Below are 11935 nucleotides of genomic sequence, written 5' to 3' on the forward strand. Positions count from 1 at the left end.
CAATATACATCATCCAGCTACGGTAGGAATCGGTCTTCATAACGGAGAAACTCAATAGAAAACATCTAATGAAAAGAAAAAAGATATTGTGTTTTGCAATATCATTTAAAACTAAATTGTTGACAGACATTGAAGGTCTCGGAAATTAACTCTAAAATTAGCCAGACTATCTTTTATTTTTTCTACAGAATAATGTCGAATGGAAAATGCGATGGCCACTTTAAGACCTGCACAAATTTACGACGAGTCCCTTGAATTCAACTTTGACCTCATCACCTCCACGAGACGCATAAGGACTCTAAACATTTCACGAAACTGTAAAAGATTCGTGAAGCAAACTTCCTTCACCCCAGCACATCCACTTTCGAAGTAAGGTACAACCATTCTAACCGATGAACTAAGATGAGAGAACTAAGGCAACACCATCAATTCAAAGCTTCAATTTATCGTCTTCTATATATTCCTCGTAGACTCTTAAGACACACTTTGGGCACCCTGGGACCTAACTTCAAAAACAACTACGCATCGCCGGATCTTCTTGGATTCGCCACCTTCGTCTTCCATACGATTGTATCCTTCTCTCCCACGATCCACTGAAAGGCATTGAGGTGGCAATCGGTAGATTGGAGGAGAATATGTTTATCCTGCGCGCGCACGTCACCCCAAGATGCCACGTCCTTAACCTTACATGTAATGGGGTTGACGCCAGCAGGGATGAGCGAGAGTCGTAGAAGTATTCTCGTAACACGTGAAGGTGATCACGACGAGTTCGAGTGAGGCCGGTTTCAGAGGTGTCTTCGGGAACCTCTGAATAATACCTCTCTCTCTCTCTCTCTCCCTCTCTCCGGAAAAAAAAGGACAAAAAAGAAAAACCCACGTATTGATCTATGAGACACACTGTGCTCATTGCCTGTTTTCAGTTTTACTTGGCAAAATTCTTAATATTTCCTTTACCTTGATAGAACTGTCAATTTCCAAGCAATAAATTTCAGGGGAATGATAGAGGCAAGCACCCACCTCCTTCGCCCTAAACCAGACAAACGAGTCCATCCACGTAAACAGCATAAGACGACAATCAAAACACAGACGTCCTTCGAAAACAGGTAAATACCGTGAGACAGTATCTGGCAACGTAAAGATGATTATTGCCAAAATGGCTGATGACGCTAATTTGACGAAATTTATAGTTTTGATTACTGAGTTAACCAAGCCGCGCACTGTTTTCTATTGGGAGATTTTAAGATTATATTTACAATATGATGTAAATATGACAGAAGAAAATGTTCTGGGGGGTAATAACACTAATGGGTAAGGCTGACGCAACAAGTGAAAACAGTTCCAATATTGTTTGAAGATTAGTGCATCCAGTGGAAAGCAAATAATAATCACAATCGCTTTTTCGAAGCCTGGCACGAAACTCTTTTTCCTTTCATACACCTAAATCAGTGTTTAGATGATAAAGCTGAAGAGTAATTGCCACTCAGGCTTTAATTTAGACATACCTCAATTATCAGACTAATAATTATCTTTCCTTTTCAGGAATTTAGAAGTAATTAAGATAATTTCTTGATGGTGAGAGACAGTGTCATTAGAATGTTGCATCTTCATCTTTAACGGGGAAAGTAAGAATGTTCGTTGACGTATCGCCTCACACCACATCACATTCTGACAACCTAGTGGAAAGTACTATGTAGGTGTGTGTGTGTGTGTGTGTGTGTGTGTGTGTGTGTGTGTGTGTGTAATTTGCCTATTTGTACTGCACTGGGAAGGAGTTGTACACAAGTGTGGCCTCATCCTCTGAACGTTCATAACAACCATCTAAACTTCTGTATGCTGGTTGAGTTTGTTAATTCCTTATTCAATTTGTTCCATTCATCCACCACTCCTTCACTATGAAAGGACTTCATCACATTATTTTCTTTAAAGTTTCTCGCTTAATTTCACGCTATAGTCCCTCTGTGTGGGCAGAGAGAGAGAGAGAGAGAGAGAGAGAGAGAGAGAGAGAGAGAGAGAGAGAGAGAGAGAGAGAATGGGAATTTATACATTAAGAAGTTAATCAGCTGATGCTTCAGTACCCGGTCTGTGGCGAAACAGGCTTCGAGACCAGAGGCTTCACGAACCGGTGGTATGACACACCACCTCCTCTCCCTCCTTCGAGAGGCCAGGAATAGATCTTAAGACTACGAGGAACTTAAAGCAAGAGGCCTCCCGACACCTGGGTACTGAAGAGGCTCCTCGGCCTCTCTCGGTAACTCAAGACTTCGAAGCCAGATCTGAAGAGGAAGAGCTGGAAGGAATCCGCACTCTGTCTCTCGTACATCTTATCTGTATATTCACCGAGTTCTGAAATCTTGACTAAATCCCAGACCTGAGAACAAGAGGCATCCAGCACCTTGGCTCCTCTTGTGTCGCACCTAACCACTCAGCCTCAGTCAGCAAAATTAGTTGGACCTTCATGTGAGCTTGTGAGTTCGACTTGCGACCATCTTTTCCAGGGTTTCTGGGTTTTGGAAGATGTTGCCCTTACTGCACAAATGAGTGATTGGTGTGTGTGTGTGTGTGTGTGTGTGTGTGTCAATAGACAACAGTCTTAATGGTTACTGTCGCTAATTCATCCGAAAAGGCAGACTTACAAGAGAGCATCTCACTGTATTATGAACTGGAACGAAAGCCAAAGGCAGAGGGAGGACCTAAATTCTGGTTCCTCTCTTACTCCAGGGCACCTCGAAATACCATGTGGTCATTCAAGAGCATTCATCTACTCGGGGGAGAAATATATCATATAGTTCTTTCATTCCTAAAGTGTCTGTGATCATTAGAACAGTGATACAGGGCAACTTTTGACAACACCAATAAACATATCTTACGATTCATTTCTCATCTAAGAAACTGAGTACAGCACACAGTAGTTCCCCTTTGACGATCTTGAAAGTTCTTCAGTGAGCTGACGAGCAGCTACGGTGAATGGTATTAAGTCTACGGGTTTACGTTCATAGCTTTCACGACATTCTTGTACATTCTCTATGACACATTCTAGTACTTCTGGGGCCTCCTGGAACTCATTAAAAGTTAATTTCAGTTGGTGTTCAACGCTTGGGGGAGAAAGATAGCAACATATCCAACATGTATTTGTTTAAGACGGTCTTAAAGTCTGGCAGGGGCTGCTTTGTTAAGTCTTTTATCAGCCTTATTTGTTAAGTTATGACTTTTGCTCTTCAATATCCCGTTACCGCTGCATTGCATTATGTTCTCTATCTTCTTTCTTCTGGCATCAACACCATTGTTATGATCAACGCTCTCTCTGGTTGATCCCCGTTTTCCACGTCAGAACATGGCATTAGATCCTTCTCCTTCGGACATGAAAACCTCCATGGTTCTTACTATACATATGACGTCAGTCATCAAAGTTCTTCAGCTGCTGTATGTCCTTGTTGGTTCAGACGTGCTTGCCCCAACGACTCGTACTTCTATGAGTAATATCCATCTGCATGAACAATACACTGAGGGCATCTTTGTGAGTGCATGTTGACCACAATGGCAACGCTATCTTTCATAGCAGTTCAGGTGTCTGTTGAGACCAGAGGACACGCAATCCTCTTTTGTCAGTATGAGCTTTCGTAGAGACCGTGGAGGGGAAGGAGGAGGAGGAGGAGGAACAGAACAAGCAAGAATCCACTTGTCTTTTTCGCTGGCCAATGCTGTCATCACGCGAGGCGAGTAAATACAAGACCATTCCCAGAAACAAGGCGACGCTTGGGACCGTCGACGCTTGCTGCTGGTGCAAGCGATGTTATCACAACTTTCATAATTGAAAATTATCATTTCGCCTTCCCTCACTTCCAGATATATCATTCAGTCATATTCTTTTGCGATGGTAATATTAACGATTCATCTTCATTATCAAAATATTTTGATGCTGAGGAGATAGGCCGGCTAACAAGAGGACCTGATGGTGTACGACGAGGTGATGTGCTGGAAGACGATTGTGATGATATCTGAACTTTGTTCTCCGAGCGAACTCATCCTCCGAAGGCGTACTCTCTCCCACCGTGGGAGAACGAGAGGATGTCAGATAACAGAAGACCCGATGGCCCATGACGAGGTCATCTGCTGGAGGACAGTACATGGGAGTGCATGGGAAAGCTAGAGAACGGAAGACCCGATGGTCTACGACGAGGGTATTTACTGGAGAACAGTCCATAGGAAAGTCAGATAACAGAAAACCTGATGGTCTATGACGAGGTCATCTGTTGGAGGAGAGTACATGGGAGTGCATGGGAAAGCTAGAGAACAGAAGACCCGATGGTCTATGACGAGGTCATCTGTTGGAGGAGAGTACATGGGAGTGCATGGGAAAGCTAGAGAACAGAAGACCCGATAGTCTATGACGAGGATATTTACTGGAGAACAGTCCATAAGAAAGTCAGATAACTGAAGACCTAATGGTTTATGACAAAGTCATCCAATGGAATTGAGTAAAAGTATCCTGGATTCACAATCTATCAAGTTGGAGACAGGGTAAAGGAGTGTCAGGCCAACCATAAGGAAAAGCTTATATCCTTTATTGCTGGTTGTCCTTGGCCAGTGCTCCAGGGTCGTCTGCTCTGCACGTCGTCACAACAGTGACAACAGATGTTGCAGACATCCTTGGATGTCGTCAGACAGCTCTCATGCCTGGTCATCATCACTCCCCAACAGTCTGTCTCAAACGCGACTCTTGTCTGTTCGTGGATTCTTTTAAAAGAATATTTGATAAGTCACAAGAAATGATGTCTTTATGAGAGACATACACAAGGCTAAGTAGAACTTAATGATGACGAAAAACAGAAGACGAAAGGCCAGAGAAACTGCTGTAAAGAGGTGAACAAAGGCATGGGACTGGATAATCATGCTTTCTGTATAAGTGACTTCAAGAGACCACACTCACTTCGTTTAAGTAATGTACTGGGATCCCACACTTTATCTTCTTAACAAGAATGGGGGAGGGAGGGGTGTTAGCTTTTACTGTGCTCAGGTTAAACAAAAGTATAGACCACAAAACTGGTATGTCGGAACTGTTTTCATTATGTACCATAACAACTATCAAAGATATATATGTAACTCAGCTTCGGAATTCCCTTCCTTCACTAGTCTTTACCTCCCCATATATATATCACTCACTTATTGTTATCGGATCTATAAACACGTAAAGGACTCAAATTAACCTCCTCCTCCTCCATTCATAATTTGTTTTGAATCGATTTCGATCCATTAACTGCTCCTGGGAATGCCTTTCTCCATGGCGACTTATAACTCCAGGAACAATAAGAGCCTTGGATTACCCTATCGACACTGAAAATTCAAGATCAACACAGAAACACTTGATGCATATCTGTTTAACTAATCATTCTGCGAATAATGTTTGGGATTTAGACCTTCCTCTGCATAGTAGAGTGTTTTCAATCTTCCTGAAACCTTCCTCGAGTGCATTACAATCCTCTTCTGCAGCTTCGAGTGTTCTGAATCTTCCTCTGCAGTCTCGAAGGTTCTAAATCTTCCTGAATCTTCGAGTGGTTTATATGTTCCTCTGCCGCCTCGAATGTTCTGCCTCCATGAATGATTTAACTCAAGGTAAAATGACGCATGTTTGAGTACGTAGGTATGGCTTCTTCTGGCGGCGCAAGCCTTCTTATCGCTTGTTTGGTGTTGAAGTTAATCAATTACACGTTAGTCTTTATGCCAGAATTCGCAACATGAATATCACATTCATGCATTGTGGTGAAGTCCATTTTTTTTCCTACATATATTCTCAGCAGTGTAGCTAAGAATTTTGACACGGTCGTCAGCACCATTTAAGTATTTAAACTCTCCCTGAACATCATAAAATGGGATCGCGATCGGCCAGCTAGAGCTGTTGCGTCCAAATGTCTTTCGTCAGAACTTTTGAAGACGATACGAGACTGGGAGCATCCATCTGCCTACGACAGACGATCTTCACAATTCTACTTCTACTCCGATCTAGAAGGTGTTTTCATAACACTACGAATAATAAGTATCGCATTTCTACTTCCGTTTGGTTTTACGACGATTTCGCGAGTCTTACGACGTCTGTCTGGCAAGAGTCGTAGAGGAAGTTGATACTCGCTGCGTCTCCATCGTAAGGTCGTCTTCAAGGATCGTACCTTCGTGTTTGAAGATCGTAATTTCGCCTTCGAGGATCGTAATGTCGCATTCAAGGATCGCAACGTCGTGTTTATGGATCGTAGTCTCGTGTTCGAGGATTATTCCCTTGCGATCGAGGGATTATCCTGGTGTGTGTGTGTGTGTGTGTGTGTGTGTGTGTGTGTGTGTGTGTGTGTGTTTACTTCATAATCATGTCTGGCGCCTTCTGGGCTTCTGTCAGACAGCCTCATGACTTTCACGCTTCATACAACCACACACATGCGACACGTGAGCCAACACCCAACACTATATATATATATATATATATATATATATATATATATATATATATATATATATATATATATTATCCCTGGGGATAGGGGAGAAAGAATACTACCCACGTATTCCATGCGTGTCGTAGAAGGCGACTAAAAGGAGAGGGAGCGGGGGGCTGGAAATCCTTCCCTCTCGTTTTTAATTTTCCAAAAGAAAGAACAGAGAAGGGGGCCAGGTGAGGATATTCTCTCAAAGGTCCAGTCCTCTGTTCTTAACGCTACCTCGCTAACGCGGGAAATGGCGAATAGTTCAAAAGAAAGAAAAGAAAATATATATATATTATATATATATATATATATATATATATATATATATATATATATATATATATATATATACGACAGACGTAACCCGTCCATCCGTCCGTCTGTCCGTCTCCAGCTCAAGCGCTTGTTGGGAATACGCACCGCAATTCAGAAGATCACAACGTGTAGTATCACTTAATGCTGTCTGCGACGCACGATATTAACCAATATATTAACTACAGTACAAATTACCCAGAGCAGTTCTCGTGTTGCCCCGCTAGACCGGCCGGTCCCGGGAATTGCTGGACGTCTGAGCAACATGAATTTTGCCAGTGCGGTCGGACACGCGAGGAGGAGGAGGAGAAGGAGGAGGACGATGATGTCTCGACCCCCCCGATGCAAGTCATCAGGTTCTCATTGCGACCCAATTTGTGTCTTAAATGCTGCTGCAGCAGCTGTTCTTCTTCTTCCCTCCCTCCACTCCCTTCCTCCTCCTCTTCCTCTGGAGTCTGAAGTGTTTGTTCGACTTCAGCCATTCGCGGAGATCCGTTGGTGTATTGGGGTGGATCTATGTTCTTTTTTTTTTCTATCCTCTTGGATTCGTTGAGCACTACGGTACGATCTCTTAGCAGTACGATCCGATCCATGAGCACGTCGGTACGATCTCTCAGCAGTACGATACTATCGTTGAGCACTACGGTACGATCTCGCAGCAGTACGATACTATAGCTGAGCACTACGGTACGATCTCTTAGCAGTACGATCCGATCCATGAGCACGTCGGTACGATCTCTCAGCAGTACGATACTATCGTTGAGCACTACGGTACGATCTCGCAGCAGTACGATACTATAGCTGAGCACTACGGTACGATCTCTTAGCAGTACGATCCGATCCATGAGCACGTCGGTACGATCTCTCAGCCGCACGATACTATCGTTGAGCACTACGGTACGATCTCGCAGCAGTACGATACTATAGCTGAGCACTACGGTACGATCTCTTAGCAGTACGATCCGATCCATGAGCACGTCGGTACGATCTCTCAGCCGCACGATACTATCGTTGAGCACTACGGTACGATCTCTTAGCAGTACGATACTATCGTTGAGCACTACGGTACGATCTCTCAGCAGTACGATATTATAGTTGAGCACTACGGTACGATCCATGAGCAGTACAGTGCGATCCTTGAGCACTACGGTGCAATTCTTGAGCACGGGGTTATGATCCTTGAGGAATACGGTACGATTCTCATGTAAAACAGTTCGGTCCTATAGCACGACGGTACGGTCCATGAGCACGACGGTACGATCCATGAGTACGACGGTACGATCTTTGAGTACGACGGTACGATCCTTGAGTACGACGGTACGATCCTTGAGTACGACGGTACGATCCTTGAGTACGACGGTACGATCTTTGAGTACGACGGTACGATCCTTGAGTACGACGGTACGATCTTTGAGTACGATGGTACGATCCTTGGGTACGACGGTACGATCTTTGAGGACGACGGTACGATCCTTAAGCAATACATGATGGGTATGATGCTTGGCTTCACGGGCCTAACGGGGTCAGAGGTCAGGCCACATCATACCCAGGGACTGTCTCGTTGTGCTCAACTGTCAAGGAGTTAATATCGAATTCTCATTTATCGTTGATAAAGAAAATGGGAGGCGTTGTCACTAACACGAAAAGGTCGTTTTCTTTAGCTTATGTTGAAAACGTAATTGAAAATACAATCTTGTTTAATGTAGAAATAATCTACGGTATTCTAGTTTCCCCCATCCCCTTTATTTCAACTAATTCAACACCTTTTCAGAATGTCTCGTACTTGGTGTCTTCGTCTGTTTACACACAATTACCTCATTTACCGACGGCATTATCTCCCTTGTATATAATCACGCATCAAATTAAAAGCTACGTTATCCCCTTTATCATTCCTATGGCAATGATCACGTGAGCGTCTCCTTAAGGAATAGTTTGATGTGTTTGTCATAGTAACCAACGCTAAAACAATTCAGCGCCTGTGATTTCAATGGCCGTAGTGGTTCTGGCAACATCTCAACAGTCAAATGAGTGTCTGTCTTTCACATTTAACTCTCGCTTGACTTCTTTATGTCGTCGCCCATCTGGTACGACAGGGGCCTTTGCCTTGGGCGCCCCGTTAAACGCTTCCAGCTAGAGTTTTGTGTTCCCACTCCACCTGTTGATTTAGAGACAACAGGCAGACTGAAGGGGATGATTGGATAACCCAGGACATGCTGGCAGGCGATCCCGCCCGTTGACGTAGAACAAGACACATGAGGAACGCAAGTGGGAGGGAGGCCTCTGGTCAGTGAGCGCTTACCACACCCACCCGACCCCGCCCTACCTGGGACGTTGTCAGGACTCGGGAGTGGTGCGCCACAGAGGCTGCTGCAGATACCGGAAGCCTCACTTGCTGTAAACGCTGTTCATTACTATGTTTAGATGGTGGAAATCTCCATTTTCCACGTCCGGAGCTTATCTTCATCCTCGATGAGGCGTGGTGAGGGGGCGATCCCGCGGCGGCGGTGAGGGGTGTCACGATGAAGGAGAAGAGCGCGTAAGCTCTCCATACACGACCGGGGAGGGGAAAGGGATCCTAACTTCAGGAGATTTATGAAGATCTCCCCCTAACAGAACCCTAACTCCTACGACCCTCGACTGTGGGTGCTCCCGCACGATCACGGAATCCCACAGTGACTCGGTAGGTTGCTGATGACCCCCTGATGAGCACACAAACCCACTCTGAGTGAGGTGTACAGCACCAGGGGCGCTTCTGGGGCGAATACAGACCCATACTCTCACCGTAGGATCCAGTAGGCCCCTCCACGACAACGAGGAATATTAAGAGAGAGTTAGTCAGAGGGGAAAGTGTCTGAAAACTCCACAAGAACCAGGCTTGAATGGCAGAGACTCTCAGCAACTACGGGGTTCCAACGGGAGGTCCGCAGCCGTGGGAGGGTCTCTACTTATCAACCCTACCCTTGCTTCCTCAGACGTGTCTTATGCAAGTAATTCAATGGACAACAAGGGGGACATTATCCCAACCCAGGTGGGGGTCTGTTGGTGGAGCGACGAGTCTTCTGGTCTACGTGAACAGGCAGGGAACAAGGGAGATTCTTGCTTGACCTGGAGACTGGAGGTGGTGAGTTAGGAGCCCATCATTCGTGTGGTCTTGGATCTACTTCAACGACACCCTGTAAGGAGGAGGCAGATACCATTAATGTCGCTAATTGCTGCTTTTTTTCTTTTAATACGAACTTTGATCATTTTGTTTCTCTTGACACCTTTTCACCCCCTATATCTGTAATGATCATCTCAAAGTCTGCTAGTTTCCTACAGCCATGTACTTAGTCCATTGCGTTTGCGTACTGCGAATATTAATGTCAGTTCCTATGCGTTTGCTTATCACGCGGGAAGGTTACGTGAAATAATTGATTTCCCATTAAGAAAGAAATTATAGTCCACACCCTGGTAAGTGCATGAAGAATTTAACAAGTCATTTATTGCCAAGGCAATAGATCAATCAATGCATATTTTTGTAGCCCTTTCTCAAACACGTCTGTGTGTCTATATGGCAATGAATCACACGCGACCCTCATCTGTTTCTCTAAGTTATTGGCTTCTTTATGAGCGCCACAAACTACTCGTTGGGCACTTAAGCAAGATTTAAAGGCTGAGTGTTTGGGAAATAAATAGTAATATTATCGTACTCAGGCACCACGATTATACGATACGCGTTTATTTAATATACTCTTAGGAAATCGGTGGAAGCAAAGCAGACAGTGTTCACGGCCAACAGACACGCACACAACGGCGATGGAAGGCAACGGTTCGGATGAACGGGGCAGTGGATAAACAGGATTGAGCATAGGGGGGGTTGGGGGGGAGGGGAGGGGCTGGCAACGGCAGAGCATTCATTACTGAGGTTAGGTTACTTACATCATGTACCTAACGGGATGGGTTATATATATATATATATATATATATATATATATATATATATATATATATATATATATATATATATATATGTGTGTGTGTGTGTGTGTGTGTGTGTGTGTCTATGTGTGTGTGTGTGTGTGTGTGTGTGTGTGTGTGTGTGTGTGTGTGTAGTGTGTGTGTGTCTATGTGCGTGTGTGTGTGTAGTGTGTGTGTGTGTGTAGTGTGTGTGTGTGTGTGTGTGTGTGTAGTGTGTGTGTGTCTATGTGCGTGTGTGTGTGTAGTGTGTGTGTGTGTGTAGTGTGTGTGTGTGTGTGTGTGTATGTGTGTGTGTGTATGTGTGTGTGTGTGTGTGTACAACCAAAACGTAGACGTGTCGGTAAATACATATACCATCATCAAATCCTTTAATTCTATGATAATATACATGTAATATCTACATCAAAGCATAAAATCTGGTAAAGTCTGAAATGTTGTTTTTTATAATATCCATCACAAAAGAAATAACGGGAAATTAAAAATACAAAAAAGAAAAAAGACAATTACGTAAAATCAATCATTCCTACCTTATCTAAAAGACAATAAGACATGGCAATTTGGCCAAACTTCCCAGTCAAACGCTTACATTCTCTAGTTCACAAATATTCAAACGTACATTTCGAAACAACTGAATAATTCTAAATCGAATAAAACTTACCAGGGAGCAAAATAGATCTGTCGATACCTCAAATGTAACTTATAATGTGTTTGTTCCTGTAGGACAAAAATGACCCCCATGTTTACACATCGGTGGCTGATGCACCACTGCTGGCCAAGCCAAGTAAGAGAGGGAGAGAGACGCGCAGGCTGTCAACACTGGGTGATTATTGTCGCGAACCATCGCGCGCTGAGTTGTTGACTAGGGTGGTTTGGTAATTAGGCAGTTCGTTTTGTACTGGTCTCCAATATATATATATATATATATATATATATATATATATATATATATATATATATATATATATATATATACACACGTGTGTATGTGCGTATTGTTTGTATATTTTGTGTTGTATCTTTGGTTGATTTGACTGAAGATGGGCAATGCTTGTGTGCCCGACACGCACCATGATTTTCGAGAATAAAGTGAAAGTGATTATAAGAAATTTCGTTCACGATGTCACATGAAACAAACGATGTGGCGAGGAAAAGCGAAATAAAAACACACCAGAAAACCAGGTGATGTTGAATATGCGTTT

The 11935-nt window shown here is 43.7% G+C and overlaps 1 long non-coding RNA gene across 1 annotated transcript in view; it reads right to left on the reverse strand.

Annotated features, from left to right (window-relative positions):
- The window catches only part of LOC139747667 (uncharacterized), a 50024-nt gene extending 38517 nt beyond the window's left edge, over nt 1-11507 (reverse strand). Inside the window, exons 1-2 of the long non-coding RNA XR_011712435.1 lie at nt 11395-11507; nt 9804-9952 (exon numbers count right to left, since the gene is read on the reverse strand). This is a non-coding gene — a long non-coding RNA (uncharacterized lncRNA). The remainder of the gene's footprint in view (nt 1-9803; nt 9953-11394) is intronic.
- Nucleotides 11508-11935: the final 428 nt, after the last annotated feature.

Source organism: Panulirus ornatus, chromosome 69 (genome assembly GCF_036320965.1).
Source record: "Panulirus ornatus isolate Po-2019 chromosome 69, ASM3632096v1, whole genome shotgun sequence".
NCBI classification, from domain to species: Eukaryota; Metazoa; Arthropoda; class Malacostraca; order Decapoda; family Palinuridae; genus Panulirus; species Panulirus ornatus.